Source organism: Ambystoma mexicanum, chromosome 8 (genome assembly GCF_040938575.1).
Source record: "Ambystoma mexicanum isolate Mex_15411 chromosome 8, UKY_AmexF1_1, whole genome shotgun sequence".
NCBI classification, from domain to species: Eukaryota; Metazoa; Chordata; class Amphibia; order Caudata; family Ambystomatidae; genus Ambystoma; species Ambystoma mexicanum.
This window is the reverse complement of record NC_090929.1, coordinates 443,685,302-443,711,451: the sequence shown is the minus strand read 5'-3', so window position 1 is coordinate 443,711,451 and position 26,150 is coordinate 443,685,302. Positions and strand designations below refer to the sequence as shown.

The 26,150-nt window shown below is 47.6% G+C and overlaps 1 protein-coding gene across 2 annotated transcripts in view; it reads right to left on the bottom strand.

Annotated features, from left to right (window-relative positions):
- Positions 1-26,150, bottom strand: part of PIK3CD (phosphatidylinositol-4,5-bisphosphate 3-kinase catalytic subunit delta) — a 764,407-nt gene that overhangs the window by 502,083 nt on the left and 236,174 nt on the right. The gene's annotated exons all lie outside the window — the stretch shown is intronic.

The window sequence follows — 26,150 nt, the reverse complement described above, 5'->3', positions numbered from 1 at the left end:
AAACTTAAGTACTATCATCGCTGGAAACGTATCCAGCATAGACAGGCTTAACCTGCGTATTTAATACTATCTGACCTAGGATAGGGAGACTGAAACATGGCAAGCAATCAGAGAAAGATTTTGAAGGACTAAGCTACTTTGGGCATTTCCCTCTCAGGCATCGCTGTTGAAATCGGCAAAAGGAGGTTCTTCTACCGAGTGGAATGTTGCCGACACAGATGCAAAGAGAAAATGTCGAGTATTTGATCTTTTTGCATATGAGGAACTAGATTTCTTGTGTTCTTATGCATTTGTAATTTATAGATTTGTATACCTTATTCCATTGTAATATTGTATGATTTGATGTTTGTGTAAGGTTTTCATGTTCTAGCATGATACTGTATGTGTTTGATATTTGTGTAAGGTTGTCATGTAAAACCAAGAACACAATCATAAAAAAGGGGTGTGTACAAGACTCTTAGACACCAGCATAAAGGCTAACATGATCAGATACAAGTTACCAGAGCAGCTCATTTTCTGTGTTTTTCTCATACAAATCAAGGGTATACTTTGTCCATTTAAAAAACAAAACTAGGACCAGAATTTCCAAAATGCAATACTTTGCTAAAGGAAACCCCAGTACTTGGAAATAGATGTCCTGGATTATTTGGTAACCCCATCCAGGATGGTGTCACAGCAACAAACCATAGGGTGGACACTCCATTCAGAAAAAGTGTTAGTGTCTTCCTATGGTTTACAAATGCACATGCCTCTTAATACCCAGCTCAGAGCACTTATTCCATTATGGGGGTTGGATGGCCATTATGACGAACTCCACTGGGTGACCTAGACTGGGGTGATCAAGAGGGCCTGGTATCTCCCCAAGCTAGAGGATTATGGGCCCAAGGATGGAAAGGAGGGGGGAGGGGACTGGTCACCCTCACATGGTCCTCTACTTAAGGCAGGGGGATAGTCACATGGTGCCAACTTGGCGTGCAGTCCCTTTAAGGGGCACAGCCCCTACACGTAGGAAACCGAGACCATATGCGATAAGGGAAATCACGATCTCCCCCAGCCCAGAGCAAAGTGCATTAGCGTCCACAGAAGCTGGAGACTCTGTAGCTACTGACTCTTGAAGGAAATCAAAGAAAAGTGGTTCCCAAAGAACCGGCAATAGCAACAGCTTCTCTTATGCTGGGACAGGAATCCCTTATAGTCTACAGAAGGAAAGATGGGGAGCTAATGTGGATGGGGCAACTTTACAGCCATCCACCTCACAAGGCATCCACTCCGATATAGTTGAGAAAAGTTGGCTATGGACGTCCACCCCTTGGGCTGGGTTACGGCATGACAACCAGTGTGAGGACTTCCCAAGAGCAGGGATTAGCCAGTGTCAAATACCACAGGAGAGCTGGAAGCCATTCTCAGGGGTGGAACCAAACGGCCAATCCATACACTGCTTGAAGAGACCCCAGAGTCCACTTACTCCATAGAGGTTGAAAAGCAAGGCTGGAATGTGGCAGGCATAGAGAGCAGATTACCCAATGGGAGGGGCAAGTTATTCCAAAGTCCACCATTTGACCTGTCGGCCATCCCCAGTCGAGGAGCCCAACACCAATCACCACCGAAGCCAACATACCCGAGAGGCTGAAAGGTGGGCCAAAGCATTTTTAAAAGCCCACACGCTCAGTCTGGCAGGGGCAGACATTTTCGGAGAAGGTGGGAGGACAGAGCAGGAGGCCTTGGAGATGAGGACGATTGCCCAGGAGGCTGGAGAAGAGGTACAGAAGGTTGGGCCACCTTGGAGCTTGAGAGCTGGAGGAGAGCTCCAGGAACCCAAACTGAGGATCCAAGAGAACTTTTGGTCACAATCGTGGGCAGTAATTCAAAGCAGGAGGAGACCCCTCTTAATTCTTACAAAACAGTTCTGGGCCCCTCGAGTCTGTAGCCACTAACTGCCATTTGTCATTTTCCCCAATGGTTTTATACTGACGCCGGACAGAATAGGAATGTGTGTGGTGTTTCGGCGAGGTGGCGGTGGTACTAAAATGGGTGTGGGGGCTGATTACAATCTTACAGTTTGTGACCTACTTTGACTCTTTGTTTTATCCAAAACACCATTGGCCACTCTCGGTTCCCAAAATTCCAACCTGACAGAGTCTCAGGAGCGGTCACCCTTGTTGCACACACTATGGCAGCTTGCTATTGCTTTCTTAGTCACATAAACACAACCTCTCACAGTACGGAGCCAGTGCAAGCATTTATTGGAGAGTGCATCCCTTGGTTCACATTGGTTAAGAGCTAATTTAGGATCCCCGTGAAGGAATACTGTGCCCCTCCTGCCCCCCCTGTGGGGTTTGTTGTTGATCCTGTCCCAAAAGGGACGAGGAAAAAGAGAAAGAGGAGAGAGATTTGAAGAACAGTGACAATAATACCCAAAGGGGTAAGAAGGTGAGGCTGGGGGAGTGTGAGGGGGCCGTAGTGCACAAAGGAGTGAAGAAGGTGATGTGGAATCAAGACTGGGAACATACAGATCAGACGTGGTACAGAAAAAGAGCATTGATACAAAAAGGACAGGTAGAGGTACAGACTGGGGTGTGTGCACCGAAGAGTGGGAACGGGAGTATATAAATCAGAAGTAGTTACAGAATGAGAAAGGATTGAAGAGAGACAGTTTGGGGAATTACAAATTAATCTACTCACCAACTAAAGATATAAAAGCCTTGAATTTACTAGAAAGAGCTGAGATGGTAGAGGAGTCAAGGTAAATGGCAAGGAAGCAGGAGCCTGGAGGGAAGGGCCAGCTGATCCTAAAGAGGGATAGAGCTCCTATAGTGCAGGTACTAGGCAGAGTAGTTGGCCATCCTTCCAAACCATCTTCCATGAACCATATCCTGGACTGTGGAACTGCCAAAATCACTACCCAAACCCCTCTTCTCGATAAACCTTGACATCTGGAATTCTATGGAGGAATATTACCCTAAGGAGTAGATTGTGGGGGTCCCAAAGGAAGATAATCAACAGCAAACTAGCAAGGCCAGGAGGAAGAATGGAAGGGTCCGGGAAAGTGTGACTTCCTTGTGAAACTGGCGGCTACTGATATTTGCCAAGAACGACAAATCCCAAATACTGGAAAAGCTAGAGACTTTAAGAACTACATGTTCCACAAGTTACTCCGGGTAGGGAATCCTAAAACAATTTGAGGCTGGAGAGAAGTGTGAGAAACCTGAGGCATCTCTCCCAGGCTATTCCCGGAGACCCTTGTTCAGGTGGCCAGGGAAGGGCCATCGCTCTTGGATCCCAACTCTAGGGGCAGACAAGCGAGGGAAGATCACCTGGGCATGGGATCCTTATGATCTAGGGGAGACACGCCCTCAGGCGAGACATGGTATTTCCCACCCCCTACCCGACATCCGCTCAGTTGTCAAGAGATATTGTCAGCAAAGCGCCATCATACCCCAGTAGCTTTCTGTACGGAAAAGGAGAAAACGACCAGGGAAAGTAAAACCCAATAGAAAATGCATTCACCCATCACAATACATTTACCCCCTTCATCCTAATGAAAACCTACATGGTTTTTCAATGATTTATAGAAAAACCTACAACTCCCACAATTCCTACTTCCATTCTAGAGGTCCAACTACTGGGACAAAGAGGCATATGGGAGTCATGGGGACTACCCATAGTAATCAATGGGCAATGGATTCCTATGGGCAGTCTTCATGTTGTCCCGATAATGAGGTCAGGCAGAGTCAGGCAGGGAGGGACAACTACTCACACCTGACTCCAATAAACTCTTCCAAAGAGTATAAAAGGTCAGATACCCAAGCACACGCTGAGCAAGCTGAAGGAAGCAGAGAAGCCAGGAGGAAGGAGCCAGAGCATGAGCAATCCTGGAAGGCTTGGAGTGAGAAGGACTGCCAGGACACAGACTGTAAGCACCAGAGAGGCTGCAGTGTGGTGGGGAACCTATCCATCTAGAAGGCTAACCCAGGGGCAGTTGAGGCTGCCTGACCATGCCCAACCCAGAACTCCTCCTCTGGGTCAGACTCATAGACCCAGGCTCTTGAGGGCAGGCGGCGAGACCCTGGCCTCAGGAGAAATCCCATTTGAACACTGATGCACTATGGGATTTGAAATCCAAAAAACCTTTACTTTGAGAACAGTGAACGAGGAGTCTGAGCCCGACTGAGGGAGACCCCTGAGGAGTTAAGAGCGAGGTGGTGCACAAGAGAAAGCTGTACTTTCAGGGCACAGGCAAAGGAGAGCGAGGGACCAGGGGGGCTGAATCAGGAGACTGGTGAGTGAAAGCCCCTTTGTTGAGAGACCGCTACCGCCTCGAAGCCAAGGGAGCTATGGAGGCTAGCCCAGCAGAGAAGGAGAAAGACAGCATACAGTGCTACAAGGTTACCAGCGGGCACTCCCAGGTGAAACGCCATAGTTGGGGAGGCACGGAGGCTGAAAGAGTAACAGTCTTTGACTTTGACATCAGACAGATACACTAAAAGGAGACTCCTAACCCCAGCCGGTGAGTTAATTGAAGCAGCGAAAGTCTGGTTGTGGTTTGGAATGCTTGCAACATTGAATGTGAACTTTGCTTTATGAAAACTACAAGTACCAAAAGGCATTTAATTTAATAAATTGTGAATCGAAGTGGTCCTGCAACGGTTCAAGCTAAACCCTCACAGTCAAAAGTCTTCGATTTTTGATGCAGAGCGGGGACTCTAACCCAGCGGAGAGAAGTCCAATAAAAAGGTAAAGAAAGCTAGGGGAAGGGAACCCCGGAAGTGAATTGAGGAAGGTTTGAGCCCGATCGAGGGGAACCATTAATTGAAGATCGAACATTTATTATGGTACTTGTGTGTAAACTTTGTAACACCCAGGAAGGTTGATCTGGACTTGGGGGAAGGAAACCCCGAGAGGTCAAGCCTCCTGAACTGATAGCTGAATGCCTATAGGCCAAGAGAGCTCTGGAAGACCGTGTTGGCAGTTTAAGGTGTATTCGCATAATTAAAGTGGGTCTGAGCCTGGCGGAGTGGGACCCGGCGTGAACCAGTAAATCACCCGAGAAGATGTGTGAAATCCTCAGAAGAAAGGAACTTGATTGTTTGTCGTATTGCATCAGGCCCTCTGAAATAAGAGCCTTTGAATGGCAAAGAGACTTTGGCACAGAAGGCTCTGATGTTGAGGTTTTGAACTGCATCCTTGTGCTAGAAAAGCCAGATTGTGCTAAGCTCGAGTGTGCCGCCTTGACCCGTGCAGAAAACATGGGGGAAAGGCAGCCAACGGCTTGAATATCCCGACATATCATTTCTTGAACACTTTCCTTTTGCATAACATTGTTTCCCACATTATTTGTATTTAGAAGTAAGGATTAGCAATAGATTAGTATACGCTCTTTTATTTTTGACAGATTCGACTAGGACTGCGTTATTAGTTGATGGTCGTAGCTTGCTCCCATATTTAGACTTAGGATTAGATAGTGTTTTTCAAACCCAACTGAAGTTCAATAAACAACCTTGAACTGTGATCACTTGTGTCGGTCGTCTTACTGTTGATACCATGGTTTCCATGCAGAAGTCATTATGAACCTTTACATTTTTTTATTGCATTTCTACTTCAATAGAGTCATAAGATTGATCCCGACACTAAGACCCATCCCTTTTGTAATTGCTCCCCAATCAATGTACAATTTCCAAATAAAGCACTTCAAGTACAAGCTACTGAGTTTGCCTGGCCCTTTGTTCCCAGTTACAGATATGACACCATGGAAAGCCAAGGGAACGAAAAAGAGGGTTTGAGATGGAACAAACGAAGGCATAATGTGTTAATTCGACACCAAAGGGCAACCTGGTGTTGATATAACGGCACACAGAGTAAATTGCAATGACTAGTCTGTAGAAGTTAAGTGATAGCTTACACAAATTGACTTAAAAAGAGGAACAGACTCCTCCTAAGAGGCCATTCATCCACACCTCTAAAAGCTAATACAGAGAATCAATAGGGGTAAATAAATATTCTAGGCCTTTCACAAACCATTTTAACATTGATGGGTCAAATCAACAAAAATATTCTTATTTCTGGAAGAAACACAAAAGTGCGGCTCTACAGTTCAAAACGAATCAAATGACTTTGCAGGATAAGGCCGTATTCTAAAAGCAAAGGCCTGTGTTACCAGATAAAAGGGATTCCAGATTTGTCCATACGCCAAACAAAAAAGGGTGTCCACTTCTGAATATTACATATTACGATTGCCCCCTCGGCCAGTTTCATGTTATTGTTTACAATATGTTCTTTCTCTCCTTATAACTCATCCTACAACAGTAAGCAGCTTTGAACTCAGAGCAGCATACACCCTGTACATTCTAATTTCCTGGCCCACCTGATCCTCCTCTGCCCCCATTTCCCACAGTATTGCGGAGTTTGGCAACTTTCTGGGTACAGTCAGAACTCTGCCAGTAGACCCTGCATCTGGTGCCTTGCAAGTGAGTAAGTATCGCCAGGTGCCACAAGCATGTTACGCATCCACTGAAAGCTTCTTTCCAGATTCAGATCACACTCCAAGGGGATGGAAAACGTCTTCTAAGCGCAAAGAGGCATATACGTTCTGTTGGAGGATAGGCATCCCTTTAAACAGGAAAGAATACTGCGACTCTAAACTCTTTTTAGTTGACAGCACCCAGGGACTCCTGGGGCAATAAAACCTAAAATCTTCTGACAATTTTCCCACTTGACCATAATTAACCTTGTGATAACAAGAAAGAGTGGATTTACATGAAAAGAAGTCAGATATATTTAGATCTACCTTGTCTGTGCCCAACCATCAATTGACCCATCGAAGAACATTACATTTTTACTGCCCAGAGTCTAACTTGCTCACAGCATGGAGTTTATGCCATTGTTTCTTTGCTTTATGAGGATCCTCCTAGCCTTTCACAGCCAAATGGACCAGCAACAGGGCCCAGCCCATTTTCAAGAATTCGCAAGCAAATTGAAAGATCTGAGTTGACGGCCACCAGGGGGTGCACGGATTAATTCCTCCTCTGTGTGAGCTCCTCGTCCAGCAGTCGTAATAGTGGCATGAGTCCCCCCACCCTGGAACAAACAGGATCAGGAGCTGATAAACTGATTCCCCCCCCCCCAAACTGATCGAAGAAACAGAGAAAAATCGGACCAGTGAACAGGTTAAACGGCCCACCCGACTGCTGCGTGAGACTGAGACGGCCCCGGACGCCGAAATGGAAAGCGAATTCGGCCCGTGTGCCACGTGTGCTGCGGAGCACATTCGCCTGCAGTCTGGTGCACGCGAACATTGAAGACCTGCGAGACTGCTCCTGAATCGTCCTGCAGTGGACTCACATTGTAGGGATTCGAGGATCGAGTGGAGCACCCTGGATGACCCCGTGCTGAGCCCCCTGCAAACAACCAAGAGGTGAGACTTCAGGAGAGGCGGGCCCGCTGCCTTGGCCCATCAGAAAGACTGCCGTTGCCCGTCCCGCTCATGTGGACCTTTCACCGGTGTACACAAGGGTAGGATCTTGACCTCCCCCCCCGGAGTCTTCCTTTGCGCAGTGATCCGGGTCACGGTGAATCACTGGTGACAACAAGGACCCCCTATCCCACACCACGCATAGGAGAATGGAGCCGCAGAGCCATCTGAAGTCCCTTCTTACATGTGGCCCTGGCTCCATCAGTGACGGCACAAGGGCCATCCCACACGGACATCCTGGACCAGGAGAGGAAGGCGGCTTACAACCGCAAATCGCACCATTAGCCACCCTCCTCCCCCGACGGTGCACTTAGGAGACATTAGGACACTAGCTTGCAGCCCACGCCTACACACGGACCAGCCCGTGGTGTCATCCACCGAGTAGGCTCAGGTTCGTTACAGTTGCGGGCCCCACCGAAGACTGTACCCACATTGCGAACCGCGGGCCTGCAGGGAATGCACGCCCCGACCCCAGCGATATAACTGCGCAACAACCCTCCATTACCGCCTAGGTTACAAGAACGGTGGTGTGCAAGACAAGGCATACATAGAGCATGCACGACTAGCAGAGGCTGATGGTTGCCCCCACGGATACCATATGAGAAAGGAATGTTTGAAGTTATTTCCACAGAGACCTCTGAAAGCATCCCGAAAACCACTGCATACAGCCAACTCTCAAGGTACCGGCTATCAAAATCTCCCTAGTTCTTAAAATGCCGCCCATCGAGAACACAGAGGTACAGACTATTGTAGTGTGTTAACATCCGACTTGAAGAGGTAGGGATTAAAATATATCTGAAAACCCATGTGTGCCTGCAGAATGCACGTGTGCCCAGGCGGTACATGCTGCTGATACCATCATTAAAGATCTGCGTCCTACAGGCGGCTGCATGGAATAACGGCTGAGCGAACTGCCCAGGCGCAGCGACAAAAGACCCAACAATACACAGAGCTAATTGATGAGGACACGACCCCACGGGGAAGGCGAATTGGGCATTCAACATGTAGGGACCGAAGGTGGACGCTTTCCTGTCCCATCAATCCAGACTGCCCCATTTTATGCGACTCAAACCACTAACTGCAGTCGAAGCACACATAGGAAATTGTCTCTTGGTCGAAGGGTTGGGCCCCTGATCCCGGGGCGTGTGCCCTCCTTCCATCCACTTTCCCTACACCGCCGGGGGCACACATAGGGAGAAGGTTGCGTCGAGAAAGAAAATAATTAACTGACTAAACCCAGCTGCTAAGGAGAAGTGACACTGAGTTAACACACCTCATATGGAACTATGAGGGTTGGGCCTCCACTCTTGGTTGGGGCGTGTGCCCTCCTCCAGGACACAGACCCACGCAAACGCGGTGTGACCAGACAGCCCCCCTTCAAAAAGCGCTGAGCACCCACACGTGTTCCCTTTCCTGCAGGAAGTTAACTCCAGAGAGATAGACCTACGGCGAGAGAAAGGAATGGGAACGAAAGCTGAAACATCACCCCAAGGTGCCCTCTGTGGGGCACATGGAAATACGGGAGAAATTGGCACCATACAGATACATCCCGCATAAACTCACACCAGAATTCAGACATCCCAGCATCAGGAACAGAAGCCGCAGCAACCAAGGGCGATGTGGCAGCTCTACTCGAGGAAATTCAAAATATGGGGGCAAATAATGAAGGAAAGATTGATAAAATCACCCAAAGAATGGACAAGTTGGAGGAGAGACTCGAAGCAGTTGAAAACAACCAAACCTCCCGGAACACTCTTGCGACCCAAATTGACCAAAGGATTACCGAAATAGAAGCGAGAGAAGAAGAATTCCGTCTCAAAATGGATGACCTGGTGAATCGAGAAAGACGTAACCACCTACGGTTCTGTGGCATTCCCGAAAAGGCAGGGGAAACGGAACGAGATCTGAAAAAGACGCTCCACGCGATTATGAAGCTTCTATTCGAAGATGATGCCGTCGAAGAACCAAAGACCGAGAGGATACACAGAGCGTAGGGAACTGCTGGCGGTATGAGAACGGTTTTAGCCCGCTTCCACAATTACCAAGACAAGGCTAGAATCCTGGAAAAGGCACAACGCAGCAAACCCATCACACTAGAGACAACAAGAGTAACGATCTTCCAGGATCTGTCGTCTCTGACTCTCGCCCTGAGACGGATGTGCATGCCCCTCACAAAATGGCTCAAAGAGGAGGGAGTTTGATACAGATGGGGATACCCCTTTTCTCTTACTTTAGAACTAGACGGAAGAAGAGAAAGGCTGAGGACTGAAAAGGACACCAAGAACTCCTTAGCCGAATACTTTGGCAATCAAGATGATGAACAGCAACAAAAAGAGGCAAGAGCAGACAATACAATGTGGCGCATACAAGGCCCGAAGTGGAGACGAATACCCGGGTCCAGGAAGTATCGAAGAGGGAATGCCTCTCCAGATGTGGAGGCTTGAAAACTTCTATAAAGCATGGTTTCATTTATCAGAGGTTTAGTAGCACTCCCCTTTACAAGGGGCCTGAAAATATTTGCCTTTGTGTAACTCTTGGCGGAGAAGGCTCTCATGGTGAGGCCACCTGTTTTCTAATATATAACGATCTGAGTCTAGAGCATCTCCGGTACGGAGGATATGCCAGTTTGGGAAAAATAAGTTATTTGAAAAAGTTGCAGTGATTGCAAAGTTCATGTATAAGGGAGGGGGTGGGGGAATGGAAGGGTGGGCTCAAAGTTACTCAGGTTGGTATTTAGGTAAGACCGGGCAAAGGCCTGTCTACCCTGGTGGTCCGAAATTGATCTGGAGAAGTTACCCGGTGGGGTCGGGGGCGGGGGTGGTGGGAGGGAGAGGTACGAGGGATGGGTAGGAACGAGATCCTCTGGTCACAACGAACACGTGGCAAGATGTGTTCTTTGTTAAGTGCTTGGCTGCCTGTGCCCCACCGATGGTCACCACGCTCAAATAAAATCAAATAGATTCAAACCAATAAAGAAAAGGCCTCCTCAAGGGTCGGGACACTGAATGTTAAGGGGTTAAACTTGCCGACTAAAAGGTCCCTGGCGAGCAGAGAGTTTCGGAGAGTAGGTTGGGATGTAATGTTCCTGCAGAAAACTAAGTACATAAACGAAGAAGAACGGAGGATATTGCACTCAAAACTGGGGGTAGAACACTGGGGCTCTGGAACCCTGAGAAAAGCATGAGTTGGGATTCTCATCAGAAAGGGCTTAAATTTCCAGGTGACAAAGGTTTGGGCGGACGTGGAAGGGAGAGCACTGCTGGTAGTGGGCACCACACAGAAAGTAACCCTCACTCTGGTGACTATTTACTCATCCAATACGGGCCAAGCCCAATTTCTGAAAAGAACGCTTCCCAAAATAATGCTTGAAGCCTCTGGGCATGTGATAATAGGTGGTGATTTTAATTGGTGAGCGGACATCGGATTGGATAGAAGAGTGGAGACTCTTGGTACGCGAGACACAGTGGAGGGAGGTCGCGAGGGTGTTAAGGAGGTGGTAGAGCTCTACAAGCTGAGTGACACATGGAGGGACCTGGGACCTCCACCCAGAGGAGACTGGGTACACATTTTACTCTGCGCCACATGGTACCTTTACGAGGATCGACTATGTATATACCACTGAGGACCTAAGAGAGGCGGCGGTGCGATCAGAGATCGTACCGATCACATGGTCTGATCATGACACGGTCACAGTAGATTTGAATTGGGAGGGCATCCCACATCAGAGATTAAGGTGGAGATGTAACAAACCACTCTGGAGGGACCCAGTCTTTAGGAAAGAAATTGGAGGATGGAATTAGGGAATACTTCCAAATAAATAACATGGGAGAGGTCCCAAAGACAATGGTGTGACAGGGGGGAAAGCTACATGGTGGGGCATCCTGATTAGGCAGGGGGCCCCCAAAAAAAGGGAAAAGGCTCTGATTGAATGCAGACTGAGGAGAGAGATAACTCATCTGGATGAAGTGGCGAGGGCTGAAGGGGAAGATAGAGAGACTAGGGTATTGGAGGCCAAACAGAAGAGGGAGGAGCTTCGACACCTCGAAGAAGGGCAGATAGACCGGAAACTACAACTCCTCAAACAAAAATGTTATGAAAAGCAGGATAAGGCAGATGCAATGTTGGCTGCTAGACTTCGAGGGCAACGCGCTGAGAGAAGGTAGACGTCTATAGTGGAGGGTAGTAGCGCCCAACTTGCAAGAGTAAGAAGCATTCCGGAGAAGTGTGCAGCCTTTTATGAGACACTATATAAGTCAGAGGCAGACTCCTTGCCTTCAGGAATAGATCAATACCTTGCAAGCGTTGAGATGCCAAAGCTCTACCACGAAGAATCTAGTGGCCTCGAGGCTCCCCCCACATCACCGCTGAGGAAATTAAGATGGCTGTGAAAAGACTCTTCCTGGGGAAAGCCTCAGGGGAAGGCGGCTATACCGCTGGTTTCTATAGGTCCTTCCCCTCCCCGCTTCTCCTCTTCTTGGTAGAGCTTTTCCATGACATTCTGGAATCCGGTATCGCCCCCCGACTCCTTCTCACAAGCACTCATCACTGTGATCCCCAAAGAAGGGCGAGACCCCACATAATGCATCTCATATTGCCCCATATCCCTGTTGAACATCGATGCCATGATCTATACTAGGGTCCTCGCAGCAAGATTAGAGACTCTTATGCCACACCTGATCTACTCCGATCAAGTGGGCTTCATAATGGAGAGATAAGGCGCAGATACTATGCGGAAGACCCTACATTTGATTCATGAATCACAAAAGATGACTAACAACCCGGTTCTCCTCTCAGTTGATGCAGAGAAGGCCTTCAACAGGGTCGTATGGGGCTTTTTGGAGGCAGTTCTGTGCAAAGTGGGACTCGGTCCTAAATTCAGGAAAGGGATCAAGGCAGTTTATACATCCCCCAAAGCCTCGGTGTCTGTTAACGGCGAGTACCCCCCCCTGGTTTGACCTCGTCAGAGGTACACGACAGGGGTGCCCCCTCTCCGCGATATTATGCGCTCTTTCCCTTGAACCTCTAGCTCAGAGACTCAGGGAATATCGACAGATTGAGGGACTTCAGATGGGAGGAAAAGAATATAAAGGTGGCCCTATATGCAGACGATCTACTCCTACACATCCAGAATCCCCGGACGTCGATTCAGAAAGTGATATACCAGATAGAGGAATATGGGGAGCTCTCTGTCTTTAAAATAAACAGAGCCAAATCAATCTTGTTCCCACTGAAGAAACCCACACCAGATGACACTGGAAGATTTTCTTCCCTGGGGCTAACAATCGGGGGCGACACACTTGGGGATAAATATCACAAGAGACTTAAATACACTGCATGACACCAACTCTGTTCCCCCCCCCCCGCTTCTCAGGAGTTTCCACGCAGACCTAAGTGGGAGAAACAAACTATATCCTGGCTAGGGAGGGTGAATGCTGTAAAGATGGTTTGTTTGCAGGGGTTATTTTACCCCTTCCAGATGCTTCCGATCCGAATGACAGAAGCCTTTTTGGCACAGTAAATATAGCAATACTAAGGTTCCTGTGGCAGGGGGAAAAAGGCTAGGATAGCATATGAGACCCTAATGCCACCCAAGGACATGCGAGGCGTTGGATTACCAGATCTAAAAAAAATACTATGAAGCCGTACAGTTGAGAATCCTGGTCCCCCCCATCTTCGAAAACAGAAAGGGCTCCAATGGATAGACATGGATAATTCACACATGTCCCCAGTCAACGTTGCTGAATGGTTATGGGTCCCGAGAAATAAACTAATAAGAAATCACCCGATACTAGGGACTATATGGGACATTTGGAGAGAAAGGGTTAACATGAAAGGGATTACTACAATGGCCGTCCCCTCTGAGTCACATCTGGGCACCGGGGATCAGAGATGACATCCCCAATCACGCACGATTCCAGCTTTGGTTTGAAGCTGGTCTGGAAAGAGTGGGACAGTTATGGAGGATGGGCACTTTCGTAACAATTTCAGAACTGGAGGAGGCTCTTGGGCTGGGCCCCCTCCAGGTCTTTCCCTTTCTGCAACTCAAGGGTATCTTCACGAGGGAAAAATGGAAGGAGAAGGTCCAGAGCGAGCTTACCCCCCTTTGAACAAATATTAAAATCAAGAACCGAATCAAAGGGCCTAATATCTGTAATGTATAGAGCAATGATCTTGGTGGAAAGGGGTTGAATGAACTTGAGATGTAGGTGGGAAAGGGCCCTGGGGGAGAAAATAGATGCGTCCCTGTGGGCGAAAATATGTAGGGGCGTTTTGCAAGTCTCAATAGCATGCCAATATAAGCTACACACCATAAGACTTTTACACAGATGGCAATATGATCCTCAGACTGTCCCAAATGTTCGTCCTTTGTGCTGGCGCAAATGCAGTGAGAACGCCAATTATTGGCACATGTGGTGGGGATTGTTAAGATCTACTGGGATGAGGTCTTGGGATGGATCAGGGAATTGGATGGGATCTAACGTGCTTTCGAACCTCTACTGATACTGTTTGGGTATGAAAAGAGTGAGAATGAGCATATGAGAGTGACAGGTCTGGAAACACCCCTTTTAGCAGCTAGGACCGCCCTAGTGATCCATTGGAAAGGAAGCCAGGTGCAAGGGAAAAAGGAATGGATAAATGTGGCCACGAACATCTGTGTAAAAGAGAGAATCACTGCAGCCCTACATGGGGAATCCACCCAATATGAGCTATTACTGGGAAGCTTCGTGGAACGATAAATGAACTGCACTTGATTGCCCCTATTAGAGAAGGCGTACCGAATTAGAACTGAGTACGCCCTTCCAGCCTGGGCTTAACTGTTGAAACAGAACAATCCCACCCCGAGGAGGACAATGTAAACTTTTGAACTGGGCCTTAAATGAGTGACCACACTCAAGGTTGAATGAAGGTTAAAACTGCAGACAGACCACGATTTAGAGATTCAACATAAAGTAAAGAAACCCGAGAGAATACCGTTCCAGGAGAGGGGGGGGGGGAATGTTGTGAATTACGTAACCAGAAGTCGCAGGAAGGGGAAAATGTAAAAGTTAATTCTTAAATGCAATATACCCAGCTAATGTTCCTGTAATGTTTATGTTTTTTGAAAACCTTAATATAAATAACATTAAAAAAAATAATAATAATAATCTGAGTTGATAATAGGGAGGGTGTGAGGGCAGCAGGTTTAAGGTTCCATCAGTAGTATTGGCAAATATGTGAAATGTAGATCACAGCCACCAGAGAAGAATAAGTTCAGTAATGAGAACATACACATCCTGTAGACATTGAAAGTAATTAAATTCTGTAGATTTCTTGGTTTATTTTATTTATTTATAAGGCGCTTATAAAACAAGACAGTGTTTCAAAGTGGCACAAGGCAAGGGAACAAGGAAGCAAATAAACAATGGAAAGGACAATGAATAAAAGAAAAGAACAGCGGTCCTACTAGGCCTTGTGACATTTGGAGCGTGCAAATGCAGTGAAACGAAAAAAGGAAAAAGGGGGCGATAGGGTGGGGGTAAGTGTTATTAGGGTCCACTAGGGGAGAAAGTGCCAGAGGTGCCTGTTGGGGAGACTACAGGTAAGTACAAGGGCAGAGGCAAACCAGGCAAAAATGGAGGTCTACCGCCCAAACAGTTCAGTGCAGGGCAGAGGCAAACCACCCGAAAGGCGGGTGTGTACCCAGAGGGGAGTGGGCAGAAGGCCAGGACCCTAGAAGGACCAGACCACAATCCAAGCGACATAGGGGATGGTTAGCACAGGAGGGGGAGAGGGAAGGAGACGGAGAAGAGAAAGGTCTTCAGTTGTTTGTGGAACTTGAGGTGGTCCGGTTCAACACAGAGAGGGAGACTGTTCCAAAGGAGGGAGCCAGCTGAGGAGAGAGCTCTACCCCCAGCTCTCTGCTTGGAGAAGCGTTTGATCAGCAGAAAGTTAGAGCAAGAAGATCGAAGGGATCTGGAAGGAGAGTATTTAGTAATAGAGTGGCAGGTAGCATGGACCCAGGCCGCAGACCGCCTTGTGGATGATGCAAAGGGTCTTGAATTTGATCCTTGCAACAGTCAGGGACCCAGTGGAGAGATTTTAGAGCTGAGAGATGCAGTCCCAGGGCTTGAGGCCAAGGATAAGTCTTGCAGCCCTATTCTGATTAGTTGAAGAGGACGGAGCGAAGAAAGAGGCAGGTTGAGGAAGAGGCCCTTACAGTAATCTAGCCTGGAGAGGACCAGAGCTCTAGAGACATTGAGCTTCTGGGGGAAGGTGAGGAAAGGGAGAATACTTCTAAAGGAGGTGAAGTTGAAAGTGGGCTTTCTTGGCAAGGCCCAAGATGTCAGGAGTAAAGGAGAGAGAGGAGTGAAGATCACCCCAAGGTCTCTGGCCTCAGTGGAAGGATAGGGAGGTGAGCCCATAGAGGGTGCCCAGAGTGCAGGAGGGAAACGAGTAGCAGGTGTCCCGATAGGAAAGATCTGTCTTTGGTTTTACTGGCATTAAGCCAGAGGCCATTGGATATGCACCAAGACTAAATAACAGAGAGGCAGTCATGGATGACAGAGTAGGAAGAAGGAAGCTTGAAGAAGAGTTGCGTCGACTGCGTAACACTGGAAAGTAGGCGAGAAGGCAGAGCTCAGGTGAGCAGAGGTGCAAGATAGATGTTGAAAATCCAAGGCAAGAGGACAGAGCCCTGGGGAACACCACATGTAGAGAGAGTGGTGGAGAAGAAGGTGCCCAGATGCACCTGGCAAGGGCGGTCAGTGAGGAAGGAGGTCAACCAGTCCAGTGCCCAGTCTGAGATACGAGTATCTTGGAACTGCTTTATGAGGATAGAATGGTTGACTGTGTCAAAGGCGGAAGAGAGGTCAAGAAGTATGAGAACAGTAGGTGAGTTAGAGTCAAGATTTGCGAGCAGTTGTTCAGGAGAGTAGTTTCCGTGCCTCTGGATGCTCGGAATCCAAATTCATGGTCATGTAAACAACCAATGAGCTCAGTGTGTTGGGTCAGTTGGGGCCTGGGGGGGGACCAACTTCGAGAAGTTTCCCAAGGAAGGGTGCAGTAGAGACAGGGCGGTAGTTGGCCAGACACAAGGAGTCGACCGAAGGCTTTTTATTTTTTCTTCTTTTTTTTTTTTTTAAAGGAGTGGGGGCACAAGGGAGTGCTTGAGAGAAGAAGGGAAAGAGCCAGATGCTAAGGAGTGGTTGCAGAAGTCAGCAAGTGCTGCAGTGAGGGAGGAGATGTTGTCCTTAATGGTTCTGGAACAACAGGGAGACCTTCATAGAGCAGGCTACTCTATAGCGATCCCATCCGTTGTGATAGGTGAGAAGGAATAGAGTGGCTGAGGGTCGAAGAGACAGGGGGAGGAATGGAGGAACGGGAAGAAGAGAGGTCAGAATGTCTTGCATTTTAGAGGTGCAATGGGTGGCTAGTGCAGTACAGGAGACCTGAGAAGGAAGTGGTGAGGAACACTGCAGATGGATTACCTAGTTCCTTGCAAATTGTGAAGAGTTCAGCCGTGTTGAGAGGCTCCAGAGATACGGGCCTGGATGTGGGCACTCTTCTTGGAATGGATAGAGAGACTGTATTGCTTTTGGAGTAGGCGACAGGCCAGTTTTTTTCAGAGGATGAGCCCAAGGTCTGCCACTTCCGTTCAGCAACTCTGCACTTGCGTTTCAGAGCAGCTAGATCAGAGTCGTACCAGCAGTTATGCTTGGAGGCACGTTTCAGGGGGATCCTCACGACAGGGGCAAGAATGTCAAGAGTGTTAGTGATAGCAAGATGAAGATTGGCACGGACAGAGTCAGTGGGAGAGGCAAGTGAAGGGGAAGAAGGAGGGATGAATGGGGAAAAAACAGCAGCCGACACTCGTTTCATCAGTCGGATGACCAAGAAGGAGGCTGGCAGTGCTGGTGGAGGCTTGGTCAGGGGGCCCGAGAGGTCCCACATGAGAAGAGAGTGGTCAGACCGGTATTACCCAAATTGTTCGAACACAATTGTTCGAATTACCGAATTGACCGAAAGTCGAGGGTCCGAATTGACCAATATATATATATATATATATATATAATGGGGGGTTGCAGGGGGTTTCCCCCCGCATATATGTAACAGTTGACCTTCACAATTCGGTCAATTGTGCAAAGGTCAATTGTAATTCGAACAATTGTAGTTCGAACAATTCGTATACATCCGTCAGACCAGGAGAGAGGGGTAGTGAGAGGGTTGGAGAACGGAAGATCAGCAGGGATGAAGGCATCAAGAGTGTGTCCGGCAGAGTGGGTAGGGCCAGAGAGAATAGTGAGCGAGAGAGAGGTACAGAGATCACAGAAGAGTGAAGAGGCAGCAACAGTGGAGTCAAGGTGGATGTTGAAGTCTCCAAGGAGGAGGAGGAGTTTAGAGGCAGAGGTCAGAAGAGAGGAGGTGAAGTAAGACCATTCTGAAAGGAAGACAGACAGGGCCTGGGTGCCTATAGATAGTGACAAGGGAGAGGGAGAGTGAGAGACACCAAGCTTGCAGACAAGACTTTCAGAGGAGTAGGGCTGTGTGGTTTTGAGAGAGGTAGGGACCCACTCAGGGAAGAGCAGGGCTATAGCACCACCAGATCGGTTGGGCCGAGGCTTGGAGAGGATCTTGTAGCCGTCAGGGAAAAGGGAGTCAAAAGTAGTGACTAAGTTAGCACTGAACCACATCTCGGTGAAAGCGAGGAGGTTGAGATCAAACTCTTCAAGAAGGAGGCAGCTGCCAGAAGAATGTTTGACAGCAGATCGAGTGTTCAGAGTGGCTAAGTGTAGCCGGTCACCACATTTGAAGGTTTTCCGAGGAGGGGTACAGGGAGGTGGTACACCCATCGGAGGTGGTGAAGGAGGTGCAGCGAGAGAGGAAGGCGGAGTAGAAGGAGAAGGTAGAAAGTTGATGAGGGCAAGCAGGCACCGGGCAAAGAGAAAAAGATTGGGTTGAGGACCCTTGGCCATAACCGTGCCATTGTGATAGACAGTAATGATGCACCTAGAGGATGAGAAGTGCACCAAGAGTACTTCCCATCCAGTGCCGCCATTAATGGGTGAAGAGGAAAAAGGGGAGAGGGTAGAGATCACATGGGAGGTCCATAGGTCTGGAGGGGGGACAGAGAAGAGGATATCAGTGATATCTGTCTGGAAGTAGCACTAACGTAGGTGTCAGCAATAGGTAGGCTGGGATTAGAGGCCAAGAGATCTCTTTTAAACATTTTACTTCCAGACTTCGTGAGAGGAGGGATAGGTTATAGAGTAACAGTTGGAATACATTGGGGAGATGGAGACTGCCCAATGCACAGGAAAACTCACCAGGCGGTTTAGCAGCCAAGGGAGGCAAGAGGATTCACAGATGTAAAGCACACCTACATTTGAATTTACCAGAAAGCACTAAAATGGAGCACAAAATGAAGGATGCACAAATTGTTTTTGTTGAAACAAGGCATTAAGAACCTGTCATGACCCTTGCCCCTGGCCCTCACTGGCATGTCAGCCTTATAGTTAGGGCCAGGTCAAAGGCCTTAAAACCTCATCCAAGACTCTCTTGGAGCCAGTCCTGGCGCCGTTGGCGCCAGGCTCATAACCATCATAAATACCAACATTAGAATGGGACTATTTACTTGGGACAATTTAACTTGGGGGGCAAGGGCGGTTCAGCCAACATGGAGGCAAACAGATAGCTCAGTTATAAGGAACTTAGCTATGCGGTCTAGTCTTTTGGGTGTGGCAGGCCTGGGACTACTTTACACAGACTACTTTGGGTGTGGCAGGCCTAGGACTATTTTACCTAGACTACTTTACCAGAGACTATTTAAGCCGCACCCAAACAGCAGAACATGCTTTGCGTTATTCTGCTGTGGGCAGCGCAACTTTCACCGTGTCCAGTTCTTTGATGCCAGCTTACCTGAAACCAAGGACCTGCAGAGAGAGAGAAAGAACACTACAAAACTTACCTGGAACAGTATCCTGTCTTCAATCCATCGCCGACTTCATTTCCACTCACCTGAAGGTACAAACTCCATCATCCAGCACCGCTTGCATCCTGGAATAACAACTAGGAAAGAGGAGAAAGAAAGGCAGCATTAGTAAGCTTTTACTCACGTTTCCTCCCGAATGAAGAAAGCCACACAATTCTTACCTGAGTAGTCATCTCCTGGTCAGTATCATTGCTGGAAAATTACGGCGCTCTGCGAGGAACATCGCAACCTGCAAGGAGAGAAAAGACACAGGTTAGCAATATAAAAGGTGAAACAGCACCGCGGATCGCGCATTACTCACTGGACAGCATTGCGCACACCGCGCTTTCGCCTACCGGCCCATGCTCATCTTCAAACCACACCAAAATACCTTTCCATACCTAAAAGGAAAGCAGCAAGACATTATTATTATTATTTGAACTAAGAGGAACATAAGAACTGCATATAAAGACTGTAAAGAAGTAAACCTACGGAGTCTCTGCAGGCCTGGATTCCCACAGGGGGGCTTGCACCAGTGAAGTAACTTGGTCGCTGCTCGCCCCCCACATCCACGCGCCCCTGCCACGAGGATAATAAAGAGGCTATCTGTAGTAAAATCATCCAAAATATATGAACCATATATTCTTGAAACAGTCAGTAGCATAATAATCTTAACACCGACATTTGGGAAGAGCAGCGAGCAGATGCAGCTTTGCAAGGGCCAAACAGATAATAAGTTGAATAGGGTCAGTGCCAGTGCTTTTGCCTCCTTCTACTCCAATGAAAACATCATACTACTGAAACTCTGGATCAACCAAGTGGATACTCCTCCAGGTTTCCTCAGGTATGAGAAGGGCTGGCATAGATGCACTTCACTCAGCATCGTGTCATGCGCTGCCATCCCTTTCTTGATGGTGTATGGTTTGGTCTCAAATGGAAAAAAACTCCTTCACCGGGCTGGAATAAGAGTGAAGTACAGATTCTAGGAGGGTTTTCTGGCTAATAAGAAAACAATTCAGTATGGGTAAGAAAGCATTCAAAATCTATGGAAGAACCACCCTATGATTGATTTTATACCAGGTTATTCTTTTTCATTTGTGGACCCTTCTTTCAACATTACATCTGGTTTCGAAAAGGAAAGTACAATTTCTTCTAAGAATAAACTATCACAATACCTCTCCAGTCTTTCTGGAACTTAAAAGGATGAAACTAATCTCCAGACAGCTCAATCTAGCAACATCTAATAAATACTACTCTCGTGTTGCACACAGAATGTAGACTTGGCCCGTGGCATCTCCAGATGATCTGCCTTTACATGCTCAAAGGCCTGACTTTTGCAAATCATTTGAAAGTTCTGTTTGCAGCGTGCACATGCCTCAAAGGTCGACACTAAACTAGGGATATCCCTTGAAGAGCATTCCCCTACCAGAAGATCTTCAGAAGCTTCAATGGACTGTTACTTAACGTTTAGATTAGCCACCAAAATCCCAACACTAAATGGGTCTTTTGGGTTCAATTAATAATGGGTATCTAGAATGTTTCCCACTTCAACGAAGACTGCAGGTATATTACTACATCACTGTGGTGGATATTAACCAGTCAAATCTCGACTTCCGCCAAGTAGGGTAAATACAAGGATTTTAAAGTCCTGGGAATTTGATTCAACTACTTTAATTGATGCATTTAAATTAACAGCGATCCACATTGAAAATCTGCCCCACTAGGTCAACCTCGAGGGCCCTTTATAGCAGAGTACAAAAACGAATTTAGACTAATGTGTGTACAGGATCTGGGGACCAAGACTCCTGGGAGCAGATGACAAAGATTTTCAACCAGTGTCTTGCATCTTACCTAGAATACCAGCTTTATTCCTTGATAAAAAACAATATTTTTACCACAGTTTCTGCTAACAAAAGGTACTACATGGATTGTCTAAATAGCCGAGGGTGGGCAGTTCCAACCGTCATTTCAACACCCATTTCAACACCCATTTCGAGGACGGCTGTATTCCACTACTATGCTACAGCAAGATTGGCTCAGATGTGCCAAGCCGGGATGGGTGATGAAGGATGGGTGCTAATAGATGAAAAATAGTTTGGTCCCTTCAACTGAATGTTTGAGCCAGGGTGTGGCAAGGATCATAGCAAGCAGTTAATTTAGCAATGTGTTGCGAGAAAATCAAGCAAGCCCAGACTCATTTCAGTAGATGGGGTTGGCTCTCAGAGTGTGCCATGGAACAGTAACCTCTCACCTCATGGATGCAATAGGTACATAAGATCAACAAAGCAGCTCTTGCTTCCTGTGTCCCTCAAAATATTGTAAACAGTTACCATTTATACAATGCGTTTACCGCCTGGGCTACCGACAAAGCTCTTATTTGGGACCTGGTACTGTGGTCTTTTTTCCCGAGCATCTGGTATCCTTCCCCACAATATCAAACAGTGGCAGTTTAAAAGTTATTTGCATAGCAATCACAGATAAAAAAAACCCATAGGTAGACCAGAAGCATCCGTTTGCTATTTTATAGTAAAGAAATAGCATTGCTCCTCTGCATAGGCTCGCTCGTGCAAAGACTGCCCTTGGTTGTTTACTGGGATTAGTTACCGTTAGTCATACTCCTTAAATTTGTGCAAGGTAGATTATTACCAAGTATACCAGTACTTGTCGATTATATATTAGCAGGAACAGTGGAATGGGATTGTTTTAATAGCCCCACTGCTTGTAACATTTTGTGTGTAACTCAGTGGCCGATTCAGACCTTGCGTGGGACATTTCTTCTCTAGGCCCAAGAGCCTATAAACACCATCATAAGAACACGTGGAGTCAGTCCTGGCGCCAGCCTCATTATCAGGAATAGGGCAAGTACCAGTTATGGATCTCAATCCAACATGGAGGCCTGTAACACAGCTCAGTTCTTAGAACTGAACTATGCAGACCAGTGTTTTGGGTGTGGTCGTGCCTTCAGGTGTGGCTGGCTATATAAGCCACGCCTAAACTGGAATACACCCTTCGCGTTATTCTGCACTCCTGCAGCGTAACGCTCACTGTGTCTAGCTCCTGCTTACCTGCTTGCCTCCGGCCCGATCCTGAAGCCAACGATCCGGATACCATCACCGAGCTGGAAGAACAAGAACAGCATCATTAACCACACCTACCTGAGTAAGCAACAGATCCTGAATCCATTTGGTGCTTCATTTGCCTCGCCCGCCATGCCAGATCTCCCGCAACCTGCAAAGGTGAAGAAACAAGAACAGCATTATTAACAGCACTTACCTGGGTAAGCAGCGGATCCCGATGTCATCCCGCGCTTTGCTCGCTCGCCACTCCGGAGCATCACCGCAACCTGCACGAAGAAAGAGGAAGAGAATACAGGTTAGCAACTCTAGCAATAATTCCAAAAACAGAGCCGCGCCCCGCGCATCAACACTTAGCTGTAATCTTCGCCGTCCTGTGCTGCAAGCTCATTTTCATCCGGAGCATAGTCAAAGACTAACCACAACCATCCCTGTGGAAACAAAAAGACATTATTAAAGGAATAGCATAGTGGAGAAAAGGCAACATCGAAAAGAAGGACAAAACGAAGGGAGGAGAAAGAGACAGATTAGAAACTGAAAGACACTATAACTCACCTGAAGACAGCAAGAAGAGTCGGAAACACAGCCGGTCTGGACCCGACACAATGGCCCACGGACAAGTGAAGAAACTATGTCCAACGGAACGCCCGCATTCACAATGCACCCCTGCACAGAGAAGCAGGACTGACAGTTCTACGCATAAAAACCCAAGGTGAGAAATAACCTCAAGGGAAGGGGATTGGGATCAGAGGGAGGTGGGAGTCCACCCGCCACGGGCCCAAACCTAAACACTCCATTCTCCTGTCATAGGCGCTACTCACCGCCCGGCACATAACGAAGCAGAGCAGGCCCGCGATAGCGCATAACCACCCATCCAGCATCGTGTGGCACCCCCGTGGATACCAGGTGAGTGTAACAGTAGGGTTACAGATACAGATACACCCCCAAGTGCGCAGTAGGCCCGGAGGCAGTGCATGGCTACTGGTCGTAGAGTGTGAGCAAGTGAAAGCAGATGCAAAAAGGAAAGTCTTGAGCTGCTTCCGGAACCTCAGGTGGTCCAGCTCAAATTTGAAAGGGTCAGGGAGGCCATTCCAGAGGGAGGCACCTGCAAAGGAGAGATCTACCACCCACTCTCTGCCTGGAAAAGCGTCTGACCCTTAGAGTTCGAGGTGGCTAAGCGAAAGGCTCAAGAAGGAAGGTGTTTAGGGAGAGAGTTGGGTGTAGTGCGGGCCCCAGCCCCAGAAAGCCTTGTAGACGATGCAGAGGGTCTTGAACTTGATCCTTGCAGCCACCGGGAGCCAGTGGAGAGATACGATCCTTGGGCTTGAGGCCAAGGACAAGTCTTGCAGTCCTGTTCTGGATTAGTTGCAGAGGGCGGAGAGTAGAGGAAGGCAGATTGAGAAAGAGGCTGTTGCAGTAGTCCAACCTAGAGAGAACCAGGGCTCTGGAGACAGTGAGCTTTTGGGGGAGTGGGAGCAAAGGAAGAATACCTCTGAGGAGGTGCAGCTGGTAGTGGGACTTCCTAGAAAGGTCCGAGATGTGAGGAGAGAAGGAGAGGGTGGAGTCGAAGAGGACACCAAGGTTTTTTACCCTCACAGGAAGGGCCAGGAAGAAGGCGCAGGGAGGGCGGACAGAGTGAAAGAGGGGAAGCGGGAGCAGGGCTCCCAATGAGAAGGATTTCAATGTTACTGGCATTAAGGCAGAGATCGTTGGAGGAGCACCAGTTGTGAATCGCGGATGACAGTCCGGAATAAACAAGAGAGGAGAATAGGCTGAGGGGCCCCTGAAGGAGAGCCGAGTGTCATCCGCATAACACTGAAAGTTAGAGGAGAAGGTAGAGATGAGGTCGGCCAAGGGGGCATACAGACGTTGAAAAGCCAGGGTGAGAGGTTAGAGCCCTGGGGAACACAACATGTGGAGAGAGATTTGGTGGAGATAAAGGAGCCCAGTTGGACCTGGGAGGGTCGGTCAAGGAGGAAGGAGGTCAACCAATCAAGGGCCTGGCTAACTCCTCTCACAATTGACAAAACTAACTGCAGTCTAAAGAAAGGATCAGTCTCAGCCACAATGCTAGAGTTCACAAAGATCCTTCTTCTTAAAGCAGGTAAAGAAGCATCTGAGCCTGCATTTGTTAGCAAGTAAACTAATGGTTGGGATGTCCTCCATTATCGGGTTTGTTCAAATCTGCTTCTGAGTCAATCGAAGCATCCACGACAACAGGAAGATGCAGCAGCCAACACTTTGCCTTTTCTGGCATTTGATGCTAATAAGACCGATAGAATCACATTGACATATCCAACTACTATATATCCAACTACTGCTTAACCTTTTTGGGAAAAGACTAAAAACCACGCATTTAATTCTAGCACATGTTTAGATCTGATACACAAAAATAGGGTTTTACAATTCTTTCACCAAGAATACACACAACTCGAGGCCCTCATCGGGTCTGCCCATCTCTATCCTCATCTTTGCTCAGTCTATAGAGCCCCTAATGTACAGTATTTGATTATGGGTTGACTTCAATTGAGTGGACTGCCCTGGCACCTCACAAATTGGCATTTTAGGCCTAGGTTAGCCTCTTCCTGAGACATGCTGTATTTACCCTCCCAGCTGCTGTCGAGGAATTAGACCATTTTAGAATGGATTTGGGGTTAATTTTTTTACTCCAAATCAAAAGAATGAATATCTCAAAAACTGGGAGCAAGATTAGTTTGCAAATGGCCCCTGGATTACTTTGAATATTGTGGTGTTAACAACACCCCCTCATATGCCGCCCCGTGGAAACACAACATTCTCGTTTGAGCCCCTCTACCCTGCTCGGACAAACATCATATTGCTTGGCTGGCGGGGATCTCTGCCATCAGAATAACAATCAGGCACAAGTTTGTTTATGCATGTCAGACCCTCTAAATCAAACTCCTGGGCAAAACATTAAACCACCTATCATACGGCACAAGAGTCCAAGAGAAGTTCTTCCTAAGGGTAAATGTTCAGACCAAACAGAGTCCCATGCTTTAAGCACTACCTATTTGTCTCTCAAATTAGTAAATTCTGGCATAGTCAGACAGGATTAGAAAACAAGGGTTGGCTATGGAGTAGGGTCCCAGGAATATTCCCCTCTCTAGAGGAGGTTAGTCAATAGACGGCTCTACAGGCAGTGACAGAACATACTGAGAGGCCTGTAGGCATGATCAAGTGTCGAACTCACTCACAAAGAGGGAAATCAGATGGATGACAGGTTCTGGTTCAGAGACAGGTGGTGCGTAGCACCAACACAAGCAATGGAGAACCCCACAGACATCACTCCCTTTTGGGAGACTTATGGGACCTTCCTAGACAGGTGGCTCATGTTACAAGAGGAGATTCTACAAGAACTAAAGGAGGGCTATTTCATGAAGGGTCCCAACTGCTGACTAAGAGGTGCATCCCAAGATTGTCAATGAAAGATTACTGGGGAGTGGGCGGTAAGGGAGTCCGGCGAGACTTCTCTTTGGTAAAAGACTGGTTTGCACCAAGAGAGTTTCAGATTCAATTCTGCCAATTGTGAAATCTAGATGTTGTCATGGTAAGGAGCACATTTTTTAAGGACCAGTGACTGGTAAAGATTTATTTCCAATTGTCTGGGACCCCCCCTAAGAGACCGTTTTGTTTTTGCATA